The sequence below is a fragment of the Nothoprocta perdicaria genome, unplaced genomic scaffold (assembly GCF_003342845.1).
Source record: "Nothoprocta perdicaria isolate Ctin4 unplaced genomic scaffold, notPer1 scaffold_133, whole genome shotgun sequence".
Classification (NCBI taxonomy): domain Eukaryota; kingdom Metazoa; phylum Chordata; class Aves; order Tinamiformes; family Tinamidae; genus Nothoprocta; species Nothoprocta perdicaria.
The window spans coordinates 1069555-1081278 of record NW_020454461.1 but is presented as its reverse complement, the minus strand read 5'-3'; the positions used below and the strand labels follow the sequence as shown (position 1 = coordinate 1081278).

At 39.1% G+C, this 11724-nt stretch overlaps 1 long non-coding RNA gene across 1 annotated transcript in view; it reads left to right on the top strand.

Moving 5' to 3' along the window:
* The first annotated feature begins 79 nt into the window (after window positions 1-79).
* Window positions 80-11724, top strand: part of LOC112942792 — a 46423-nt gene continuing 34778 nt past the window's right edge. Inside the window, exons 1-2 of the long non-coding RNA XR_003248456.1 lie at window positions 80-154; window positions 5176-5267. This is a non-coding gene — a long non-coding RNA (uncharacterized LOC112942792). The remainder of the gene's footprint in view (window positions 155-5175; window positions 5268-11724) is intronic.

Here is an 11724-nt window from a genome sequence, read left to right as displayed (position 1 = left end):
CCCTTTTCCCTTTTCCCTTTTCCCTTTTCCCTTTCCCAAAAAACAGAGTTTCCGCATACAGAACTTTAGATCTGGTACTGTCCTGGCTTTGGAGCAGTTTGGATAAAATGAGAACTCTAGGACATCTTCATAGAACTATGAAAGCCCATCTAAGGTACGAACAACGGTCTTAATATTCAGAATATTTCCTGAAATATGTAGTTTTCTTCTGATTAAACTATCTTGTGCAGTTCCTTGATCTGGTGAAGAGGCAAAACAGAAATGCCCGAATTCAGATCCCAGAATATCTTGGAGACCATTTTCAACACTGGTTTTGGCTTCTTGTATAGCTTTGTGTGAGTCATTTAATTTCTCTCTAGATATATGTTCCATCCCCAAAGTGAAGAAAATACATGACAATTGCACAAGTGGGAGAAATACATTCATTTTTGTAGCTGGGATTTCCAGGGACAGTTAGGTGTGGTACCCAGATCCGTTTCAAAGCCACTGGAGTGTGGATGCTTATCTTTGAGATTCACTTCAACTGGCAGTGACAGCTGCCCTGGGCATCTTGTCATTGACTTGGCTGAAAGTAGAAACAGGTAGAACTTCATTTACTGAAATGCTTAAGATTCAAAAATAAGAAGAGTGTGGGTGAGTAGTAGATACATAGAGTATGTAGATTCTCATTATTTCCCCTCCATGTTAGACATCCATTTTTATTTACTCTGAGGAGTGGATATCTCCTCTTACCCTATATTACCTAGGGTAATAGCATTTAGGGTTCCTAATATCCCTAGATATACCTTAGATATTATATTTCTGAGAAAGTAAGGTATGAATTGGAGTACAGAATGTGACTATTAAGGCTTTCTAACTTGCGTATCAGCTACAGCAGACTACGTATTTAAGCTGTTACTGTTCCCTCTTTTAGTTTCACATTGTTCCAGGTCTCAGTCAAGAGCACAGAGTGTGTTCCTGATTTTTAGAAAGTTGCTGAATGCCATCAAGTGACACCAATATAATGAGTCCCTTAGCTAAGGGCTGTGTGCCAGAGTGTTTAAATTCTTTGGAATACTAAACTAGTTTGATATTAGTTTGGATGCTGTCACACAAAGAGCAGAGGAAAAGTAACGATAGGATTTTTTCCTTTTCTGAAATTCGATGTATGAAATATTATCCTCTCTCCTGGCTTTGCAGATAAATGTGGTTGAAATGCGTCAAATTCTGGAAAAGTCCAGGTGATTCAGCTGAAAGTGGCGGAAGAGGGTCCGTATCCCAGCTTGCTCTGTAGGAGTCTTGAGTCTTTCAGGGAAGGGTTGTGGGGTTGAGACAAAGGGGACAATGCTGCTCAGGTCCTTCAGTGTCCCTTTTAAGCAGCTGCAGAACAAAAGCAAATATTTCCTCTGTGTAATAAACTAGCATGTAACTTACGGTGTATTCTAATTTTAAATGATACGTGACCTGGGAATTCTTTTATTGATCAATTAAAATTCTMTTTCCCTGGAAGCCCAAAGCCAATAGAAATTATTTGCCCCCGTTCATGCTTCTCATGCTTTAAGGACTATTAAAATTTAGAAGACTATTTGCCCCAGAAGTGATGAAGGCCTCAAATAAACTGATTGAGACAAAACAAAACAGCTACYGCTCTGCACCTGTACCCCAGCACAGCCCAGTGTGGTCCAGTTACTTCCTGATGTCACCTGGGACTCGCTGTGTTCTTCTTTGCCGACAGTGGGCTCAGTGTGTGCAGAGTCATGGGCCTCTCTGGCACGTTCTGGCGAGTAAGATATTAAAATGCCCTATTTGGTGGCAGCGGACCAACGCAGGAGGCCTCTCACCCTGCCTCCGAGCAGCCCGAGCGCTGCCAGGGCTGCCAGGGGACTGCGTGGAGCGGACACACGGAGCTTCCTGCACATGAATTAGCTCTTCTCAGAATGACATTTTGCCCATTTCTCGTGGTAGCCAGTGTGTTTTGTATGGTGTGCTTCCGCTTCATGCAGGAGGCTCCCTAAAGTTGGTCAAAGTAGTCTACTGAGTATGAGTCTACTGAGTATCTATCCTTATGAGTGTACATAGATACTCAATAGACTTAATATGTACACTGGGTGTACATAAGGATAGATATCTGCCTTAAGAAAAGGACTGGTTGTTTTGTGCAGAACAAGTTGCAGTTGGAGCACCAATCCTGCTCATATCTTTCTGCGGCTTTATAAATTAGGAGGAGGGCATTTGGAAAAAAAAATAAACACTTGCATCAACTCAAAGGATGGGAAATRTATTTACCTGAGTCCTAGTTAACACTTTGCTGGTAATCACTTCCAGCCTTGTTTTTTCTTTTAAACTATTTTTGTATAGAGAAGTTTTGCTTTACAGCACCCTCGCTATTGAGAAAATGTGCCTCTCTCGTTGTAATGTTGACAGCATTTTGAAACAGTGAGCTGTAGCTGGAGGGTTTTTTTTGCTTCCAGAAGCAGTAATTAGAATATGTCAGAATTTGGGCTTTGGTCATTTATGCTCATCAATCATTTTTCAAATGTGCATCTCCAGGAGACAGCAGACTTTTACCATATAAATTCAACCTCTGCAAGAGAGCACTAGAGCCAGGAAAGTGTAATTTATTGAGCTTGCCAGTGCTTTCTTCAAATGYAAGGATTGCTCTTGTTTCAACATTTTGTCAGCAAATTGTGGCTGAGTAATGAATTGTCTGCCTCTGTTACCAAGTATCTGGAATTTATAAATCTGTCAGGAAAGCCTTTAATATACAAATCTCTGAATGTTACTAAAGTTCCTTATGGTTATCTTTAAGTAAGCTACGGTTGCTAAGAAATGCCATCTTAATGATGAGAGTAATGAATCTGTTAGAAGTAGATGGGTTAACTGTGAGTTAGCTGGTTCTTGGTGCTTTAGGAGCAAGGGTCCAGTTCTTTCTCACCTTGAAACTGGAGCCAAGCACTCATCTCTCCCAGCCACGGTGGGTTTATTTAGATAGTCACAGTTTTGTAAGCAACTGTGTATACTGTTAGTTGCTACTATCCGATAAATTCCTCACAGTTTTAAAAGTAAGGATGCAAAAACAGGGATGGACACTTTGGCTTTAGGAGTATGGCATGCAGTCCATGAAGATTTCCCTACTTTTTCCTGTTTTTCCATTTTTCCTATGTTTGGTTAGGCGGATGAGAACGAAAAAATGCATTGTGGATGTGACGAGCMCTATTATGAAATAGGGGATTTTGTCCCTCCTTTCTCTGAAGATTCTGTAATGCAGAATTCTTCATTTCTTCTTCAATTATTAGGAAATTTTATATGATTATATGATTCTGTTTCTCTAAAGATATGGGGCTGAGTGGTTTTTAAACGTTCCTGTAGAGCTAATAATGGTTCAAAGTTGTTAGCAGAGATCATTTATTTTAGAACAAACATATATAAATATTGAATACTTTGGTGGAAAAAATTGTAGCTTATGGCTGTGCTACAAAGTATTGCTTTGGATGGGATCATTCCAGACACACTTCACCCAATTAATTTTAATCCGCAACATAGTTAATATTATTTAGTAGTAATTCTGTTAATTGGAAGATGTATCTGTGATGKAGGCCTGATGTATAGCAGGTTTAAGATGTTCAAAAGCTTGTTCCTGTAGGTTGGGTTTAGGTGACTAAAACATAGTCTATTTGTTGKTTAAGTCATACTCAGCATAGTTAGGCAAAGTGGATAGGGCCTTCCCTCCTCCAGAACAAATATTTACTTGGGGCAAATGAACAATTTCTCAGTTATAGGAGTTTAATTTAGTGTCCATCTTGTAAAGGTAAATAGAAGCTATTACAATATTTTATTTGGAGTCAGATACCTTTTTTCACATCAATGCTATGTTTTCAGAATAGTTTCCTGATGTCAAGCAAGGAATATCATGCAGGAATGGAGGAAAGTGAAATGAATTTATTTACAATAAGAGCTGTTGGAGAAAAACTCTTGGCTTTTCCAGGAGGAAGTGAAGATCAAACATACATTATCTTCACAGAAAAAAAAGAAGTAGCTATTTTATTTTGATACCCAGAACTCTTCTTTCACAGCTGATAATACGTGGCACACCATAMCTTTTTGTGACTGAATGGGTGAAGGGTTAATAATTTTGTGAATTCATCAGCTGGATTCATAACTGGATTTTGGGACTGTTAGAGATCCTCAGTAATTACAGTAACTCAGAGAGTATATGAATGGTGTAAATGAGCTATGAGATAATACTAGATAGATTGTKTGCTCACAGGTTAAATTCTAGTTCCTAAGGCTGTTGGTTGTTTACTGGTCTGGACCAATGAAGTGCTAAAAGCTACATACTGTGAAATGTTAGACTTTGATGAAAGATATGAGGAAAGAAACTCTTTCCTTTGCCAACACTGTGGTCAACAGCAGTGCCCTGACCTGATTACTTAAGATGATGTTTTTCCTAAATCTGTCATGAATCAGTAATTATCGAGTTTTGCAATACTCAATGATTCTCTTGTGAATAGCAGAAAGATTTGTTTTGTAGGTTGGTATTCTCTGAAAAGAGGTGTTCAGCTCTTGCAGCGGCAAGCTCTATACAGTACATTTCTCTTTTTTGCCAGGAGAACTGTAGCAGGCCACAACAATTCTGAAGAGTAACAAAATGAGAGGAAAATTTAGTCTGACCTAGTCTGGACATGATCTGCCTTATTTTCTTTTTTTTTAATAAACCTTCTTTCAGTTGTTCTTTTACATTAATCGCTGTAAGATATCCAGTTCAAGTATTCACTTGTAGGGCTCCTAGTAGGAAAAGGAACTTGTACAATTATGATATTTTAATAAGGTAATCCCAGAAAAAATCCGCTTTCAATTGCACTGAGGGCTGTGCACCACTGTTAGGTGTGCTGTGCAAAGGATAGGAGGAGGGATGAGGTCCTTGAACATGGCTGGGAATTCAGCCTATGCTCCCATTTGGTATGGTGGCATGGTATTAACAGGTGGCYTTGGAGCCCAGGTTAGCCTTTGCAATTAATGTCTGAGCCCTCTGAGGAATAAGGGACCAAAATTAGGGGAACATCTCAATTGGAATGAAAGTTGTGGGAGCAAAATACCTTGTCTCTCTAGTAATTAAAAATAAGGATTTTTCCAGCTGGGATGGTAAAGCCTTTGTCTGGCTTATCTGAAGGATGCTTTTCATTTATGTCCTTGCAGATCTGTGGTCAGAGCCCAGTGGAATCTGGACTTCCCCTCATGCTGTATGTGAAGTTGCTGTGGAGCCTGCCCTGCCCCTATGCTTATGTAAGGTATGAGGTTGTGTAGGAGGAAAGAGGAGCTGCCCTCCTGTCATCTGACTATCATTTGTTGGCTCTTGCTGGGTTAGCCTTACAGAGTGGAACATACAGAGAAGCAAATGTAAATGCTAATGTTTGTTTTAGGATATAGTGTAACACTGGTGAAGACATATGGATGGCAGGGATGACTTGATGGCAAGAAAGGGAAAACGGGAATCAGCCAGTTCCTTTTYGGTGAAAATGGCTTAACACAGATCTGTGGTTTTAAATAAATGTGCACATTAAAAGAATGCTGACCTTTAAAAACRTGGTTTACAATGAATTGCTATTGTTGCTGTTTCAAGCATATGGACTTAAAAGCAGCACAAAATACTGTAAGTGTAAAAGACAGGGGATGCACAATGGAAACAGAACCCTGGTAAAATAAAGTGATTTTTCTTGAATGGGGCTCTCTATGTGTGAAGTGACCGCAGAATATCTTCTAAAGTACAAGGACATTACATACATCTCAGAACTGCATGCCAAACTGATGATTTAAAAGGGAATCACTGCGTTTTGCTCTAAAAATGTCTTTCGAAGTTTTTTGAACCCAAACTATATATCGTAGATCCATTATTTAGGAATGTAATGAAATCAATTCCTCTTTGGGCTAATGAAGATCTGAAAATATAGAGCTGCCCTCTAGTGGCAAAATGGGAGTATGAGGTGCATTTGTCTCAATTGCTTGAATTGTTGGTTGAAAAGCAGAATGTTTACTGGAAGGCCAATTGAAACAAAAATGGGCCTTTTTTTTTAAGACGTTCTTTAATTTCAGTTCGCATCAGACAAGATGAAATATTAGACATAGAACACAGGCATGATGTTCTCTGGCGAGACTGTATTTTCACACTTAACATCCCATTTGATATGGAGAAGAGCTCTAAAGTCTACATGCAGGGTTTGGAAGCAAGTTGGCATTGGGGATTTTGGTTCAGCTCATTTTGGGAAAAGGAATTGTCTCTGAAATTGTGTTGCATCTTAGTTGATGGCTTTGCCCTAGTTTGCTGCTAGGTGGAAAAAACCTTACCTGAATGGCTAGATTGATCATCTTCTAGTTTGTTTGGCCTTTTGTTCTAGTTCATAAAGAAGGGAACTGTCACAGATCAACTGAGCCAGAGTTATGGATCCTGTGAACAGACTCAGCTTAAAAAAGGAAGACAATGTCTCTGTGGAGAGTGTCAGCATATTATAGCATAATACATGCAATTAAACTGATTTTCCTTTTGTTTAAGCTAGAGCATAACACTGTCCCTCTATTTAGGTCAGTTTACTTAATGTAAAGTTGTCATAAAGAAGAAAAGAATTGGAATGAGTTATATAAAAGATGTACTAAGCTATTACGTACAAACCTTACGCCTTTTTGAGACTTTATTTGTTGCTTTGTCAAAGTAATTAACTAAAGCTGTATAATATTGTTATTTGGAAAAGTACATGAGTTTCTGTCATCACCACAGATGATGTTAGATGGGACGTTAGGGAGAACTATATTTTTCTGTGCTGGTGTAGTATTCTCTGAAGCTACTGCAGTATGTTCCTGTCTTGTTGTAAATGTCTATTTAACCAAATTGCAACACGATAGGCTAGAATAAATGATTCAGGAAAAAGGTCTGAACTCTTCTAGCTTGGCAGATTATGAATTTTAAATCTAATAATTTGGCTTAATGATCATGTTCTGGAAATGACTGTCTGAAGATCCCAAWGGGTGCCAGAGGGGGATAGGTGAATGGCTGCATTGTGTCCATGTGCTTTTTGAGATTACAAGGGAAATGTGTATGGGGAGGATGAATGAGAGAAAAATAGAGGGTTTTGGAAGGCATTTGCAAAGGAGTTTCTTTGGGTATATTAATTATCAGTGTGGAGAAAAGAGGAAGTAAAGAGAATACCAATTGCACACAGTGTCAATCACTGCTTGCTGCCTGTGCCAAATTTTCAAAGGATTAAAAGGAGAGGGAAGATGTCTGCCCAGAGAAGTCAATATAATAAGCAAAGTCTGAGGAGTGTTGATGAATAAGGTTTTCATTTATCTAGGCTTACAAGGTACATCTTCCTCCTACTTAGGTTTCTTTACAGTATCTTTTGTTTTTCTCTTCATAAATTTAATGTTCCTAGAAGCCAAAAATTAATCTCTTGGTGCTGCAGCTATGAACAGAACTATGGCACATTAGTCTGCTGGAAGATGTGTATGTGTGCATACCTACACACCCGTACACAGAGCACATGCAGCTGTGTCAGGGGCTTTCCAGTAGCACCTCTCTGTTGGTCTCCTTCTGTTCTGGAGAGGCTTCTCTGGGCTAACCTAGGCAAGAAGGTTTGGAGAAAGCTGAAAGAACATGTAGATTAGTGGAGCTCCATTCTGTTTGCACCCCCTTCAGATATGCAAACTAGAATTTCCAAAGATCATGGTGTGCTCCAGTTTATTTCTGGGRTTAGGACCCACCGAAACTTCATTTGAATCAGTCAGTCTAACTCAGCTGTATGATTGGCAAGTCAGAGGTAGAGGGCCACAGAGTCAAAGATCTCTCTCCAGACAACCCTGACATTCTGTAAATACCTATGAGGCAAATTTTTCTCTTCCTCAGAGAAGATCCAGAGAAAGTAAATACTTTCTTTACTCTTTCCCATCTGTCTCATCACCTGTRCCCAGTACCCTCTCCAGGGATCAGTGCTCTCTCTGCTACTGCAGTTTGGCACCTCTCGTTGATGAGGGATGAGGGGTTTGTGTGGGGATATCTTACACAAGGAAAACAGGTGCCAGAGGAACATGGAACTGCTTTGGGCTTAGCAACATCTCTRCCTTTTATCTAGCCTTGCAGAAATATTCTGAGGCTGGAACCCAAAGTATTTGCTTGCTCCTCTGGTGCCAGTTTTCTTTGATGTGAGATACTTGGTAGAGATTATAATCTTCACCAGACTACCTGTGGAGGTTAATTAACATGAGAAAAACATTTACTGTATCCTTCAGGCATATGGTAGAAGCTGCAGCCGTGAGGGATCTCTAGGGAAGCTTGTGTTTTCTTGTCGGTTCACAGCCAAGAATATAGACTTAAATTCCCAGCAAAGACACGTCCTTGTTCAGGCATTCAGTGAGGAGTGTAAGCTCTGCAGTGGACCTCACTGTAGTTCCAGCAGTAAAAAACTGTAAGCATCATGAACTATGATTTGTTTTCGGAAAGAACTTGGCAGTTTTCCATGAACACTAGGTATCTGTCTAACTGAATTCGCAAGTTCCTCCAGCTGCCCTGGGGAGCTTTGCAAGTTCCTTGAACCTCATTCTTGTTCCCATGGAAGTTAAAAGATGCGAGTGCTTTGCCAGCAGAGCTGGTAAATTCCAAGAACCTCAGATACTGGATTCACAGAAATTACAGCCCTGCTGGCCACACTGGTCAAGCTAGAAATGTTTTTAAGTTTCATGAGCCATAGTTGTTTCTACATGTAATTTGTAAGTTCCATTTGTGAAACTGCGTAAAGGACCTTGGCTCAAACAGCAAGAGCTTTTGGTGGTTACAGCCTCTGCCAGCTCAGTGCATATGCAGGGCTTGGAGAAGTTACAGATGTTTTTTCAGCAGAGCTTGTAAACCTATAGTAGACCTAGTGGTCTCTGGGCAGAGTCTTTTCAGGGTAATCCAGCCTGTAGAGCTACCAGAGGAGATACTGCTGTCATGATCTGCAAATTTGAGGGATGAGATATAATCAAAAACCTTATGAAATGACACGGTACTTATTCTGGAGTCAAAAATTAATCATTTGTGGGCATAATAAATTCTGCCTCTCAACTGGCAAGTTTGGAGGCTTTTCTGTAATATCTTGATGTGAATCAAGATTGAAAATACCAAAGTGCAGATGTTGCTGAATGCAAATATGAAATCCAGGGGTCTTGAACAGAAAGATTTAGATGAGAAAAGTAGCAATCTTTTGTGGGAAAGTTTGCCTCTAGTAAAGATACCAGATGTGCTGTGTTCAGATGACAAGGAGGGAGATTTTTAGTGTTAGAAAGTTAGRGTGAATTGGGTAAAAGGTGGACCTTCCAGTGCTTTTTTGAAGTTCCTCAAATGCTTCCATATCAKTTGTAATAATGCATTTGGAAAGAAGTAACTTTTCAGTTTTATTACCACATCTGACGCTTCAAAATCTCTAGCAAAAAAGAAGACAAAGATAGTGAGCTTTTCCTACGAACAGCATGCTGTGTAAGGTACTGATAGTTTGGATCAGGGAATCCTGTATATACTTGGCATCTTTGAATCCTACCATTTCATGAAATTTGGAGTCTGGACTCTCCACCTAATATTATTTCAAAATTATGTTAGTGTATAGTTATAGGAGTTCATACATAGTATAAACTGATTAAAACCATTAGAATATATCACATATGCAGAAGTAATGCCAGAAATGCAATAGAAATCTGTGCTGATGCACTGCTGAGCTTTTCACAACTAGAATTTTCATTCTTAACTCAGTTTTCAGCAACCTTTCTTAATGTATTACATGCCCTCTTTGCTCACACATTCTTAATCTGCAAAGGATGCTCTCTGAATAGAGGTAGGTGCTGGAGAATACAGTTGTAGAACTGGAGTCTAAAGGTACAGTTCTGTGTTTATTGTTAACTATATGAAGTATATGCTACAGTGTGATGTGTTTATTGTTAACTATATGAAGTATATGCTACAGTGTGATTATACTTCAAATTGCCAGCTTTGTAAAGGTGTTATTGCAGTTACATACATTTATATACAGGCATTTTCATCATAAAGCTGGCTGGCTGTTGTCAAGGAAATTATGAAAACAGGGGAAAAAGGGGTTACTGAGTGGATTTACATTTTCAGTTTATTCTTTGGTGTTCTTTCTGCAATCAAAATGTATTATTGCTTTTGTGACTTCACAGCATTGCAGACAGGTCAAAAAAAAAAGGATTGATCTTATAAAATATTTAGAAATGCTTCCATTATAAAGGTTTGTCCTCTATTAGCTGCAACATAGTAATCTTTCTCCTTCAAAAAAAAAATTTTAAAGAAGTTGTTAATCTTTCTCGCAACAAGGGGGTTGCAATAAAACATCTTTTTTTTAAAAGTTGTGTCATAGTCTCTCATTCTAGATCGGTGCATTAGCTTAGTTGAGTTGTGTGCCAATTATGTAATCTTCTGTGGCCATCTTCTGCTGTAACTCTTCAAAGTGCTGTGGGCAGTCATCTTCTGAGTGGCTGTTCTGCACATGTTTTTTCCATTATATTAGTAGTAAAGTCAATTGGCAGCTGTGAATCTTTTTTCTCTGATTGGCAACTCTTCCTCTCTTTCATAATTAGTGATTGAATAGCATTTGCTGGAAAGAGCAAGGGGGCAGATCTCCTGTGATTTTAAAATTGGACTCAATGTGCCTGACACTAAAGTTAATTTTGTCAAAACCATTGATGAATAAAACTTTCCTCATGTTTTCACTTTTTGATTAAAGTTAACTCCGGCTTTACAAGCTTATTCCTCCTCTAGCGTATGTCTTGAGTTTAGTGGTTGCAACTGTTAAGACAGTAATTAAGCTTCAAAGCCTGAGCCTTATTAAAGGCTCAGCAAGAACACCTGAAAAGCAGAAGAATTTGCAGTTAAGGTTGTACAAATCCGTCCTTAACTAGTCCGCAGTGAGTAGGGATTATGTAGCATGGCAATAGCAATAACCCCCTGCACAATCTAGACATAATGGAAAGCACGGAGTACTGCATCTGGCTGGATATTCAGGACTATGATCTGGGGCTTTCTTTATTTCTTTTAATAGACATGGCTTTGCCTTAAAGGGTGTAGCTGAAATGCGTTTTAGATAAGCAAGAGTCTTCAGTCCAGGATTTTGCCTTGACAGTCATCTGTAAAAAATGTTAGCTTATGTTTCATTCCAAAATAATGAACAAACGGCTTAATTCTGCTGTTAGATCTGGGTTTATGAATCATCAGAAAATATATTAACCTACTTGTGTGGGTGGCTAACTGCAGTGTGTGCCCCAAGCTGTTGCTTCATCAGGACTGTAGAGTCATCCAAAAGGGTGGACAGCTTTATGCATCTTTCCTGCCTGTGTTGAGAGATGGTCCAAGTGGGAGGTGGATTGCCTAAAACCAGGRAGCCTGCAGACCTCCATGCTAGTTACTCATACCCAGCCGCCTGAAATGGGCATCTCTGGAGCACTCTGCTTGGGTGTAACTTATTTCATAAACTTGATGGAATAAATATGGCATTGAAACACCTCCAAGTATGCAGTCAAGGGAGAGGGGGACTCATTTAAAACATCTTCCTTCTTTCTGAGATATTTGGACAGAAATTGAGAAGATAAGTAAACTTCTATGGAAGACTTCTTTGTGTTCTTCAAGTCAGAATTTCAGATCCCCTTTTTGGATAGGCACCTATTTTCTCTTTGCTCAGTCTTTTTTTTTTTCTTTTTTTTTTAAGTTCTATTTTT